The following is a 13,625-nucleotide window of genomic DNA, read 5'->3' on the forward strand; positions in this document are numbered from 1 at the left end:
TATATATATATATATATATATATATACATACACACATATATGCATTTCTATTCCCTTCAACTATTCTCATACTGAGAAAAGTTTCATAAGTTACAATTGTTGTTTTTCCATGTAGGAATATAAGTAGTTCAACTTTGATGAGTTCCTTATGATTTCTTTTCCCTGTTTACCTTCTCAAGCTTCTCTTGCTTCTTGTATCCGAATGTCAAATTTTCTATTCAACTCTGGTTTTTCCATCAAGAATGCTTGAAAGTCTTCTATTCCACTGAATGACCATATTTTCCCCTGAAACATGATACTCAGTTTTTCTGGGTAGGTGATTCTTGGTTTTAATACCAGCTCCTTTGACCTCCGGAATATCATATTCCAGGCCCTTCGATCCCTCAGTGTAGAAGCTGCCAGATCCTGGGTTATTCTGATTGTGTTTTCGCAATATTTAAATTGTTTCTTCCTGTCTGCTTGTAATATTCTCTCCTTAATCTGGGAATTCTGGAACCTGGCTATAATATTCCTAGGAGTTTTCTTTTGAGGATCTTTTTCAGGAGGTGATCAGTGGATTCTTTCAACCTCTATTTTGCCCTCTGGCACTAAAACATCAGGACAGTTTTCTTTGAGAACTTCCTGGAGGATGCTTTCTAGGTTCTTACTTTGGTCATGGCTTTCAGGTAGTCCAATAATTTTTAAATTATCTCTCCTGGATCTATTTTCCAGGTCAGTGGTTTTTCCAGTGAGATATTTCACATTGCCTTCTATTCTTTCACTTGTTTGGATCTGTTTAACAGCATATTAATTTTTCATAAAGTCACTAGCTTCCATTTGCTCCAATATAATTCTTAAGGAATGATTCTCTTCAGTGAGCTTTTGAGATTCTTTTTCCATCTGGCAAATTCAGCTTTTTAAGGCATTCTTCTCCTCATTGGCTTTTTGAGCCTCTTTTGCCATCTGAGTTAGTCTATTTTTTAAGGTGTAATTTTCTTCTGTCAGGCTGTTGACTCTCATTTCATAATTTTCTTGCACTGTTCTCATTTCTCTTCCCAGTTTTTCCTCTACTTATCTTATTTGATTTTCAAAATCCCTTTTAAACTCCTCTATGGCCTGTAACCAGCTTATATTTTTCTTGGAAGCTTTTGGTACAGGAGTTCTGACTTCTCTGTCTTCCTCCTGTTCCATGCTTTGATCCTTTTTGTTCCCAAAATAGGAGTGTAAAGTTGGGTTGCTCTGTTTGCTTTGCTTCCTTTGCCTGCTCATGTTGCCACTCATTACTTGACTTTTGGGCTTTTTGCCACAGTAGGACTCTGCTTCCAGAAACTGGAGCTTTATCCCAAACGCTGGGGTTTTTGCAGCTGCTGGAGCTATTAGTTGGGTGGCCTCTCTGAAGCCTCCACATTCTCTGGCAAGCTGGTCATGCACCCCAGGACCTTCACCCTAGACAGCAATCCAGATCCAAGTAGGTTAAAGCAAGAATGATTACCCCTCAGACTGTTTGCTTGGTCCCCCTACAATCTGCAGACTAGGAGCTGAAGCTGCCACATGGCAGCAGCTTCATGGCTGCAGTGCCTCAGTGGCTTCTCACCCCCAGGGGCAAAGGCCAACTGCACTCCTGAACTACTGGATCCCAAAGTCCACACTGCACTGACCTCTCACTTTGTCCTTGGCATCTATGTGTTGATAATTCTGGAAACCACCACAGCTGCTGGGGATCTGAAGTCCCTCCAGCCAGAGGCTGGTCAGGCCGCCCTGGGGCTAAGACCTCCAGCTCAACTGGGGCTGGGGTCGGTTCCCAGAGCACTGTGCTAGCTTCTTGCTGCCAGCTTGCCAGGCTATCCTCAGCGGGAGGTTAGCTTCTCTGTATCATTTTGTGGGTTCTGTAGCTCTAAAGTTTTTCTAGAGTCATTTTTTACATGAATTGGGGGAGGTGGGAGCCAGACCTGCACAGAAGTCTTTGTTTCTACTCCACCATCTTGATTCCACCCCCTCAAGTGTTTTTTTTAATAGAAATGAGTGTTGCACTTTATCAAATGCTTTCAAACTAATTTTCTAAAAGCACAGGTCTGACCATGTTACTTCCCTACTTCCATCTTAGATAAAAATAAACTCCTCATTTTGACATTTAAAGCTCTCCATGACTTTGTCTCATTTTTTTTCTAGTCTAACACTTACTCATCATACTAGTCTACTCATGTTCTACACATACAACGTTCATCTCCCTGTCTTTGGAAAGACTCTCTTTTTGCCCAGAATGCTCTCTTTCCTTGCCTCCACCTCTTGGAATTCCTAGTTTTCTTCAAAACTCAGCTCAAATGTCACCTTCTGCATGGGGCCTTTCCTGGTCTCCCTCCCCCAGCTACTAGTATAGGGTGAGCATAAAACACCCAACACCAGATTCTTCTCATTGAATAGGACCAGGATAGTGGCTATCAATGCCACCTAGTGGGGAAATTTAAAATAAGTGAAATTCAGGGCCCCAGTAGAGGACTTTACTGTTGAAAATTGTGTCAGAAAGAGCATTAGAACTAGGAGTGTGTATTCAAGTGCTGACTCCTTGATTCATTAGCAATTTGAAGTCATGCAATCCTGGGCAAGTCATTTCTCTTCTCTGAAACTCAATTGTCTTGTCTATAAATGCAGGTTTAATATTTTGGAGGGAAATTCTATGTAAACTTTACTCTGCTATAGAAATTCAAACTGAGGGGTGGCCAGGTAGCACAGTGAGTAAGAGCACCGGCCCCAGTGTCGGGATGACCTGGGGGGTCGAATCCAGGCTCAGACACTTAGCACCACACCCAGAAATAACTGACCGTGTAACCTTGAGCAAGTTACTTAACCCCAATTGCTTAAAAAAAAAATTCAAACTGATGAGTGTTTTCTCAATACTGATCTAGTTTCAACCTGTTCAGCCACTCTCTCTTTCTCTTCTTCCTCTCTCCTACCCTCCCCCAATCCCAGAAACTTGACCCTACAATTAGATCTGGCAGGACCCTGATGGATTCCACAAGGACAGTTCTCCCAGAATGAAAACACTTCTTGCTGATGAGGCCAGATTCAGGCAAGTTTTCTGAGATTTTGGTCCCACAGGGGATGAAGAGACAGGTATATTAATTGTAAGTCTCTTTGAGATATTAGATAGTAATCCCAACCAATAGAGCTATCTATCCAAAATTTGAATGGGCTGCTTCAAAGGCACTGGGTTCCCCTTCACTTTACGTCTTTGAGCAAAGAATGGATGAAATCTATGTGGTATGTTTTACAGACTATTCGGGTTGGGGTTGAACTAGATAATTTTACAATTCATCTTCTTAATTGACATTTCCATTTCCTCACCTAGCATGTTAAGTACTGAGGTGTCCAGTCAGTAGGTCAGCAGTCAATAAACATTTTTATTAAGTTCATTCTGAGGCAGGCACTGTGATAAGCATTGGGATACAAAAAGCAAAAGATAATCCCTGCTCTCAAGGAGTTCTGAGTCTATGTACAAATGTGTACCAAAAAAAGGTTATTTGTTGTCCAGTTGTGTCTGACTCTTACTGAACTCATTTGGGGATTTTTTGGCAGAGATACTGGAGTGGTTTAACATTTTCTTCTCCAGCTCATTTTTGTGATGAAGAAACTGAGGCAAACAGAGTTAAGTGACTTACCCAGGGTCACACAGCTATTAAATGTCCGAAGTCAAATTTGAACTCAGATCTTCCTGACTCTGGGCCCACTGCTCTATCCACTGAGCCATCTAGTTCCCCATTCTCATGCTGGAAGACTCAATAAATACTCCTGGGTTGATTTTATTTAATTGAGTCTCGTGCCAATATTTCTATGAGTTTAATTTCCCCTCCCCTGTTTGACTGTTTTGTGAAATTATATTGCTGGTAATCTTCCAACATCTTTCTTTGGAACATTTTGCAAATGAACAGGTTACAAAAGTCTAACCTGGTTTTGTCCTTGGCTACTATGACTTTTTTTGCACCAGCCTTAAGTGTTTGAAGATTCAGACTGCTTCTGAGCTGTTTTGACCTCCTTATTGTGGTGCCTGTTTACATCAGTTAAACTGTTAAACTGCTAATGAGACTGTTGTCTTTATTTTTTATCCGTTTCCCACTTTTCAGAGGCAATAGATTGCTTGAAGAGTTTGCATGGTTGGGTGGAAGCTGCTGAAGTTTCATCCAACATCTCCTCATTTTAATTCTTTCTTCTCATTTGGTGAGAATGAAGCTGCTGAAGTTTCATCCAACATCTCCTCATTTTAATTCTTTCTTCTCATTGGTTGTTCATTTTAACCTTGGTGCTGACAGTTGGAATACACACAGCAGCCGATCTTGAAATGGGTCTCATTTTGTTCATCAAGACAGAGTCAGTTCCATGTGTGCTGATGCTGTTGAGTGTTCCCCACACCCACTGGGTTCTTATTCTCTTTTTAAGGGAAGTATTCATGATCAGCAGGTGTGGGACTTCAAACTACTCTACAAACCTCAACATCTTAAATTTCTTGTCACCGAGCCATGTTTTCCAATGCATTTTTCCTCTTCTATGTCCCTCTTCACACCGAAGTCACCAAGTATCAAGGTCTTTGTTGACTTGGTTTGGGGATCTTCTGAGGTTCACTGCTCAGTAATTTATTTAATTATCTGTAACAGGTGTTGTATAAGTTACAATCATATTGAAGGTGGCCCCCTTTTCTACCAAAATTCATCCCATGTACATCCAGGTTAGAGAACAAGAATGATGAAAACAACTCTCCTGAATTCTTTATTAAGCCCTTAGAGAAGAACCTATGAACAGTCTTTCCTTTTAATGGCAACTTCTGCAGGTCTTCTGGCTTCATTTACAGCAAGAAGATGGGCCAGTTAATATGAATACGATCCAGCTCCTCCGGTTGCATCTCAATTCACTGGTCTCTGGACAAAGATCTTCCCTAACAGTTACACTAATGTTCACAGACAGTCAAACACTGGGAATGTTGGCATCCTCTGCCCCTTTTCCCACAGCTGCTCCATGTCCCTTCCAGAACTGACCAGGGTGGCACAGGACTGGGGGTCACTTGCGTTTTTATCTGCCAGGTGGGTGCCAACTATCTTTCACCTTTTTGTGTATCTCTAGCACCTAATACAGTGCCTGCCACATAGTAGGCACTTAATAAATGTTTATTGATTGACTGCAATATATAAATAACAAGGAATTGTGAAGAAAGGGAGAAGAAGACATCAGTGAAGCATTGTATGATGGGAAAGAGAAGATGGAGTAATCACATGGTGAGCATGAGGGGGGTTGGTAGACAGCCAGAGGGCTCCACTGGTGCCCCTGTGATGCCATGGGGAAAGCAAAGAATGCCTCCTGATGGCTTGGTGGAGCGCCTGTAGAGCATTGATGAGAGGACATGGACAAGGACTGAAGAGGACTGGGTTTGGATGGGTTGCTGCCTGTTCTAGTGGAGGAAACTCCTAAATCAGTGAGATCACAAGGTGAGTAGATCTAACTAGATCATTAGATTTCTACTCATAAGTCAGCTTGTGATTGCTTAATACCTTTGTGACTGTGTGACCTTGAGCAAATCACAGCCTCTTTGGGCCTCAGTTTTATCATCTGTCAAGTGAGGCAGGGTAGATGAGATAGCTTCTGAGGCCCTTCTAACTCTGTAACACTAATATTTGGTGAGGCAGCCACGAGTGGCACAGTGGAATCTGGACCTGGAAGCAACAAGGTCTGAGTTCAAATCTGAACTCAGACACTAGTTGTGTGGCCCTGGGCAAGTCACTTCATCTCTATCTTGCCTCAGTTCCCTCATTTGTAAAATTGGAATAATAGTAGCACTTACTGCCCAGAGTATCTCAGACAAGATGATATTTGTGAAATTCTTTGCCAGCCTTAAAGCTCCAATAAATGCTAGCCATTATTATTGGGCCACTAGGTGGCGCAGTGGATAGAGGGCCAGACCTGGAGTCAGGAAGATTCATCTCTGGCTTCAGTCACTTACTAGCTGTGTGACCCTGGGTAAGTCACTTAACCCTGTTTGCCTCAGTTCCTCATCTGTGAAATGAGCTCGAGAAGGAAATGGCAAATTATTCCAGTAGCTTTGCTAAGGAAACACCAAACGGGGGCAGCTGTCTGGCTCAGTGAATAGAGCACCGCCTCTAGAGTTAGAGGGACCTGAGTTCAGATCCAGCCTCAGCCACTTGCTCATACTTACTAGCTGTGTGACCTTTGGCAAGACACTTAACCCCCATTGCCTCGCCTTCCCCCCTCAAACAAACAAACACAATAAATGGGTTCAGGAAGAATCAAACGCCATTGAAAAAATGACTGAATTATTGCAAACTACAGTTCTACCTCTGTGACCTTGGGCAAGTCATTCACCTCTTTAGACTTCCATCAAAAATGAGACCAGACTCCTGAGCCAGCACCAGCGTAAAATGTAATTGGGAAATGTTTAACAAAACAAACAACACAGATAATGCTGATTTGTGGTTTTCTAAGTCAATAAGCAGCCCACAAGGATTCACTTCTATTGGAGTTTGACCCAAATGACAAGAAGACTCTCTAAGCTCCCTTCAGGCTCCGAATCTTTGCCTGCTTCTGCCACTGTATGTGCACACCGTACCCCTCCCCCCCAAGAGCAGCTGAGCAAATTGCATCCCACTATTGGGGGGTGGGGGGAGACAGTCCTGGATAGACTAATCTACCCAGAAGCCCAGCAAGCAGGAATGGAAGAAAGGAATGTGTGCTAGCCATTAGCTACAAGGGTCAGTCAAAGCAAAAGCAAGTGCAAAGAACTTGACTCCAAGGAACAAAGGGGAGCAAGGGAACATTTCAGTGATCCTCCAGGGGCTGTGTGCTGTGGGGGTCTCTGCAATGCCAAGCTGCAGCCACAGGAGCACAAAGTGTTGGCAGGGTGACCACTTCTCTACTTTCCAGGTCTTCCAGGGCAGAGGGGGATCTTGGCCTGTAGGCTGGGAGGAGGGATATGTGTCACAAAGAAGGAGCAGACAGCTGGACTGGAAGAGTGGTAAGGCTCTTCTATGGGGGTGGAGGTGAGGGAAGCTATAGCAATTCAATAAAAATGGTTTCCTAATTTCTGAGGAGTGATGGTATGAACCTATGTGCCATACATAGTAGGCACTTAATGTTTATTGACTGACTACAGGAGCCACTCTGTGAGATGACATGCAGTGGTGGTAAGCTGAGTGGTACCTGGTGACCCCCACACCAAGACTTCTGACTGAGATATGTTGTGATGCATATGAGCAGAGGGCTGGTCTTTGAGCCAGGAAATCTAATCCTGAGCTGAACACTTACAAACAGTACAATCCATAGAAGCAAGAAATTTCACCTCCCTGAGTTTCAGTTTCCTCATCTGAATCATAGTGGTTTATTATACCTACCTTGCACTGTTGTCATGAGGTTCAAATGAGTTAATCTATGCAGTAATAATAGTTGAAATTGATTGGGTAATGTGACAAAGCAGGAAAATGATAAATGGTGAAGATATGGGAAAACTGGAATACCACTACATTGTTGGTAGAGTTATGAACTGATCCAACCATTCTGGAGGGCAATTTGGAACTATCCCCAAAGGGGGTATAAAACTGCCAGCAATACCATTTCTAGGGCTGTATCCCAAAGAGATCATAAAAATGGGAAAAGGACCCACATGTACAAAAATACTTATAGCAGCTCTTTTTGTGGTGGCCAAGAATTGTACATTGAGGAGATGCCCATCAATTGGGAAATGGCTGAACAAGTTGTTGCATATGAATGTAATGGAATACTACTGTCCCTTAAGAAATAAGGAATGGAATGGAATGTAAAGGAATGGAATGGAATACTACTGTCCCATAAGAGCAGGCAGATTTCAGAAAAACCTCAATTGAATGAACTGATGCTGAGTGAAGTGAGCAGAACCAGGAAAATATTGTACACAGTAACAACATTATATGATGACCAACTTACTTCCAAAAGATTCATGATGGAAAATGCTATCTACATCCAGAGAAAGAACTAGAGTCTGAATGCAGATTGAAGTATACCATTTCCCCTTTTTTTGGTTGTTTTTTTCTTTCTTATGATTTTTCCCTCCAGTTCTAATTCTTCTCTACAACATGACTAATGTGGATATATGTTTAATATAGTTGTATGTGTATGACCTAGATTAGATTGCACACCATCTTGGGGAAGGGGAGAGGAAGGAGGGAGAGAAAATTTTAAACTCAAACTCTTATAAAAGTGAATGTCAAAAACTAAAAATAAATAAATAGTTTAAAGAATAATAGCTGAAATTTATGTAGCATTTTTAAGGTCTGCAAATCATTTAACATATATTGTCCCAATTGGTCTTTACAAAATACTTTGAGGTAGATGCTGTTATTATTGCCATTTTACAGATGAGAAAACAGAGGCTGAAAGAGATAAAATGACTTTCCCAAGGTCATACAACTAGTATGTGTCAGAGGCAGGATTCAAACCCAGGTTTCTTGACACCAAGTCCAATGCTCTAACCACTACATAACCTAGCTTTCTTATCTAGTTTTGCACATTTTTAAGCACTATATGTCATTATTATTAGGATCATGGACCTATAGCTAGAGAGAACCCCCAGAGGTCACAAAGTCCAATCCTCTCATTTTGCAAATAAGGCCAACTAAGTCCCAGAGAGGTTCAGTGATCTTTGCAGGTACACAGGTGGTGTTAGCAGTAAGATTTGGATTCAGGTTTTCCTGATTGAGCCAGAGAACCATCTCTTGTAACAAAATTACCCAAAGCAGCATATACCCCAGTCCCAGCACCACAGAACTAGGAGGGAACTCAGAGGGCGTCCAGACCCACTTTCTCATTTTTCAGACAAGGATACTAAAACCCAAGGAGAGTCAAGTGACTTTGCCAAGGCTACACAGGGAGTAGGTGTCAAAAGTGGGATTTGAACCTGGGTCCTCTGACTCCATTGCCAGGCAGGGACATTTAAATTCAACCAAGGTGTAGGGCAGGCTGATAGTAGAGGGAGAGAAGAAAGAACCCAATGGGGGAAAGGACTTAGGAATTTAACTTTAGAGTTTAAAGTTGAAGCTATAAGGACCTTTCTGAAGAATCTTCTCAAAGAGGATCTGGAAGTCTCCATCACGTCCCTATCCTGGTTTGCTACACTGCAGAGTTTGGGGAACTCCCCCTTGGTTCTGCTGGGTTAGGACTCCACACAGGTGGAGTGGATCACTTACAATCTCTTCTTCGGCTATTTGACTCAGCTTTGGGTGCTCAGCACTGACTCGATTCTCTTCCCCTCCTCCTCTTTGTCTGATTGGAGGACTGAAGCGTGGAGCATTCAGCTTGTCCTAAAGCCTTCCTGTAGCAGGCTGGGAGCTGTACTTTGCACTCTCCATCCGCAGCTCTGCTTGGTTTGGACTCCGAAGAACACCCCTGTGCAGGTACCCGACCCCTTCCAGGTTCTTTTGCTGTGGTGGCTTCCCCTTACATGGTAAGCTCCTTCAGGGCAGGGACTGTCTTTGTTTTTCTTCTTTGTATCCTCAGGGCTTAGCATAACTGCCTGATGCTAGTGGGTACTTAACACACACCGTAGTAGGTATTTAATAAATATCAAACTGAATCGTCTCAGTGATAAGATTAGCAGAGGTTCTGAAGTTTAGGGGGACAACAGTTAGAATCACTTTTTTAAAAAATCTCCCCAAACTGGAACACATTAAAGAAGGATAAACATAACATTCTATACTCATGTTCCAGAAGTCAGCTTCACAGGACTGGGAAGTCTGGTTAAACAACTATTCCTATGAAAATGAGCTGGGGGTGGGGGTGGTTAGCAGATCACAAGCTCAGTCATCACAATGTGGGCCAATAAAGCAAATGCTAACCTCAGGTGCACTGAGAGATTGCACTGCCCAGTATCCTTCCCTGACCGGATCACAGTGGGGGGCTTAGCTCCGTGCACCACATCTTAGGGCACACTTAGATGAGTGAGCATCTGGGCATCCAGAATAGTGAGAGGACCAGAGATCAGGTCATGCACAGGCAATGGGGGAGACTGGCCAGTGAGATCCCAGTCCTTACTTAGATCATGTACACTCTGCCCAGTTAACGATCTACATGGAGGCTTGACAAACCTGCTTCTGGAAAGGCATTATGATGGGGCCCTCCTCCCCACTCCTCTGTCTCCCAGTGAAAAAGTCTTTTAATTGGCTGGTGAGTCATAACTGAGTATGTATGGTAGATGCTGTTATTATTGCCATTTTACAGATGAGAAAACAGAGGCTGAAAGAGATAAAATGACTTTCCCAAGGTCATACAACTAGTATGTGTCAGAGGCAGGATTCAAACCCAGGTTTCCTGACACCAAGTCCAATGCTCTAACCACTACATAACCTAGCTTTCTTATCTAGTTTTGCACATTTTTAAGCACTATATGTCATTATTATTAGGATCATGGACCTATAGCTAGAGAGAACCCCCAGAGGTCACAAAGTCCAATCCTCTCATTTTGCAAATAAGGCCAACTAAGTCCCAGAGAGGACTACAAAAGGGTAGATCATCAACATCATCATCATCTCTCTCTCTCTATTTCTCTCTCTCTGTCTCTCTCTCTATCTCTCTCTCTCTGTCTCTGTCTCTCTCTCTGTCTCTCTCTCTCTCTGTCTCTCTGTCTCCCTCTTCCTCTCTCCCCCCTTCCCACCCCCTTCCCCCCAAATTATTGTGGTATTTGATGGACAGTTTCAGGGAAACCTGAAAAGGCCCCTATAAATTAATGCAGAGTGAAGCCAGCTGAACAAGGACATCAGTCTCTACAGTGATGACATTACAGAGAAAAACAGTTCTGGAAGACTTTAGAACTCTGCTCAGCGCAGTGACAAACTGTAAATTCAAAAGAATGAAAACAAGCCATTGCACTCACTTCCTGACAGAAGGGTAATGAACTCCAAATGCAGAGATGTACATGTTTCAGACATGGTTCCTTTGTTTCACCAGACTGTGCAGATACGCATTGAGGGCTTCATTTTTCAGGGTTTTAATTTTTGTTTTTTTTGGGGGGGGACAGTGGGAGGGACAGGTCAGTTTTTCAAAATGCTTAATTGAAAAGAAAAATGTTTTTCAGTTTGTGTCCATTGTCCCCAGGGAGGGGAGAGCCTGCTCTAAGTTAAAAATTCTACTTATTATTCTTTGGTTCTTGCTTTACCTTTTTAGTAATTATCCCTTTGTAAAAGTTAATTGATGTTGGCTGGTCTGTTGTTATTAGGGGAAGAGGAACACACGGATGGGGGCTCATAAGCAGTAGTGACATTCCTATGCCTCAGGTTTCCCCGAGAACCAGAGGGGAGATGTAGTAACCTTGCTCAGAATACCCAACGTTAGTCCTAGTGTGGGATGGGAAACTGAGTCACAGATTCTATGTGTTACACACTGTTAAAGGATAAGAAAAGATTCATTTTGGGGGGGGAATGATGATGGTTGTCTTCAAGCATTTGGAGGACTGTCTCATAGAAGAAGGAGCAGACTCACTCTGCCTGACCCCAGGAGGCAGAACTAAAGCAAGGGTGGGTGAGATAGAGACACATCTAACTGGGACGTTGGGGAAATTTCTGCAGCAATGAAAGTTGTCCCAAAGTGGGATGGACTTCCTGAGGAGGTGGTAGGTTCCCCCTCCTTGGATGTCTCCAAGAAGTTGGATGGCCGCTTGTTGGAAAGACTGTGGAGCTTCTTAGTCAAGTTGTAATAGTAGCTAACATTGGGGCAGCTAGTGAATAGAGCACAGGCCCTGGAGTCAGGAGGACCTAAGTTCAAATCCAGCCTCAGACACTTAACACAAAACTAGCCGTGTGACCTTGGGCAAGTCACTTAACCCCAATCGCCCTACCCTCCCCCCTCCACAAAACAAATAGTAGCTGCCATTTCTATAGCATCTCCTGTGTGCCAGGTACTGTGCCTTAGCACTTGACGATCATGATCTCCTCTGATCTCCCAGTATCCCTGGGAGGGATGTGCTGTCACTGCCCTCATTCTGCAGATGAGGAAACTGAGGTAAACAGGAGTTAAAGGCCTTGCCCAGGGTCACACAGCGAGTATCTCGAGTCAGATTATGGGTTGAAGTAAATGACTTCAGCAGCTCCTCCCGATTCTCAGATTCTTTGACCCCACATTTATTCTTATTAAACTATCACGCATTTATCATGTAACACGGAGTGTTAAAACCCTTTGCTGAAATCACAAGTCTTCGATGTCGATTATAACAACAAAATCTGTCGTATGAATAAAATCCCTTAGAAAGCATCATAACAGGGGGTGGCTAGGTGGTTCAGTGAACGGATCACCGGCCCTGGAGTCAGGACCTGAGTTCAAATCTTATCTCAGACACTTAACACTTACTTAGCCATATGACCTTGGGCAAGTCATTTAACCCCAATTGCCCTGCCTCCCCCCCTCCAAAAAGCAAAAAAAAAAAAGTCACAACAGTATCAAAAATGGGGGGTTGGATGGGATAACCTTCCAAGTCCTTCCTGATCTATGGCCCGAGGAATCCTTCCTTGTACCCAACCTGAGCAGTAGGATGGGAAAAGAAAACGGACCTGTGATTTCCCTGATAAAGAGAACTCTGGGATCAGCGCCTTCCTCTGAAAGTCAAGAGTTCTCCACAGTTGCCTAGGGCAGGGGTCTCCAAAATGCGGACTGTGGCTTTACTCCAAAGGGGTTTGAGACCAACCAATCAGAGCACAGGAAGATGAAGCCACCTTGTCTCCAATACAACCCCTCCCCCACCTGGTGATAGTATGTGTGTGAGGGGAGGGGTAGACAAGGACCTTTCAGAGCGTGACCCAACCCAACATCCTCCTCTACACAGGTACAATGACCTCCCCCTTCTCCCTCTGCACACCTCGGCATTCCCACGTCCCAGCCTCCCATCTGCTCTGGGGCAGTGGCTGGTGAGTAAATCCTTACACACTTTTTCATTTGGGGGGAGAGGGAAGGAGTAGAGATTGTGCCCCTCCCCAAGCCCCTTTTTCCATTGAGGGCATCCTTCCGTTTCCTCAGGTTCACAGCCTCCTAATTACACATGACTCCTTACTCACCTGAGACTGTTCTTTTCAATGACCCATGCCAAATCTGGCAGCCTGTCCTCCCTTCTTGCCATTTTTGACCTCTCTGGAGTCTTTGACATTGTTGATCACTCTCCCCTCCCCTCCGGGTTGCCATGGTGTGGCTCTCAGCTGATCCTCCTGCTGATCCTGCCTCCTGCCTGTAGATGTCCTCCAAGACTCTGTCCTGGGCCCTCTTCTCTTCCCTCCATACTCTCTCCCTGATGACTCCACCAGCTCCCATGGGTTTCATTATTTCTGTTCAGATTACTCCCAGATCTGTGTCCTACCCTCATTTGTCTTCCAACTCTGGTCCCAGATCACCAAGTGCCTATTGGGTATTTCAAACTGGACGCCTTCTAGGCAACTCAGCAAGTCAGCAGGTGCAAAGTGGAACTCATCCACCCCACCCCCCAAGCCTGTCTTCCTGTCAAGAACACCCCCCCCATTCACCTAGCTCCCAACACTGTCGGTATCTTAGGCTCATTCCACACATCTAGGCAGTCACCATATCTTGTCATCTCTTTCCCATCTTTCCCCTTCTCTTCTCACATCAGCATACCCTTAGATCAG

The sequence above is a fragment of the Petaurus breviceps genome, unplaced genomic scaffold (genome assembly GCF_028583685.1).
Source record: "Petaurus breviceps papuanus isolate PSGF00001 unplaced genomic scaffold, PetGlider_PUasm1.0 186, whole genome shotgun sequence".
Lineage (NCBI taxonomy): Eukaryota > Metazoa > Chordata > Mammalia > Diprotodontia > Petauridae > Petaurus > Petaurus breviceps.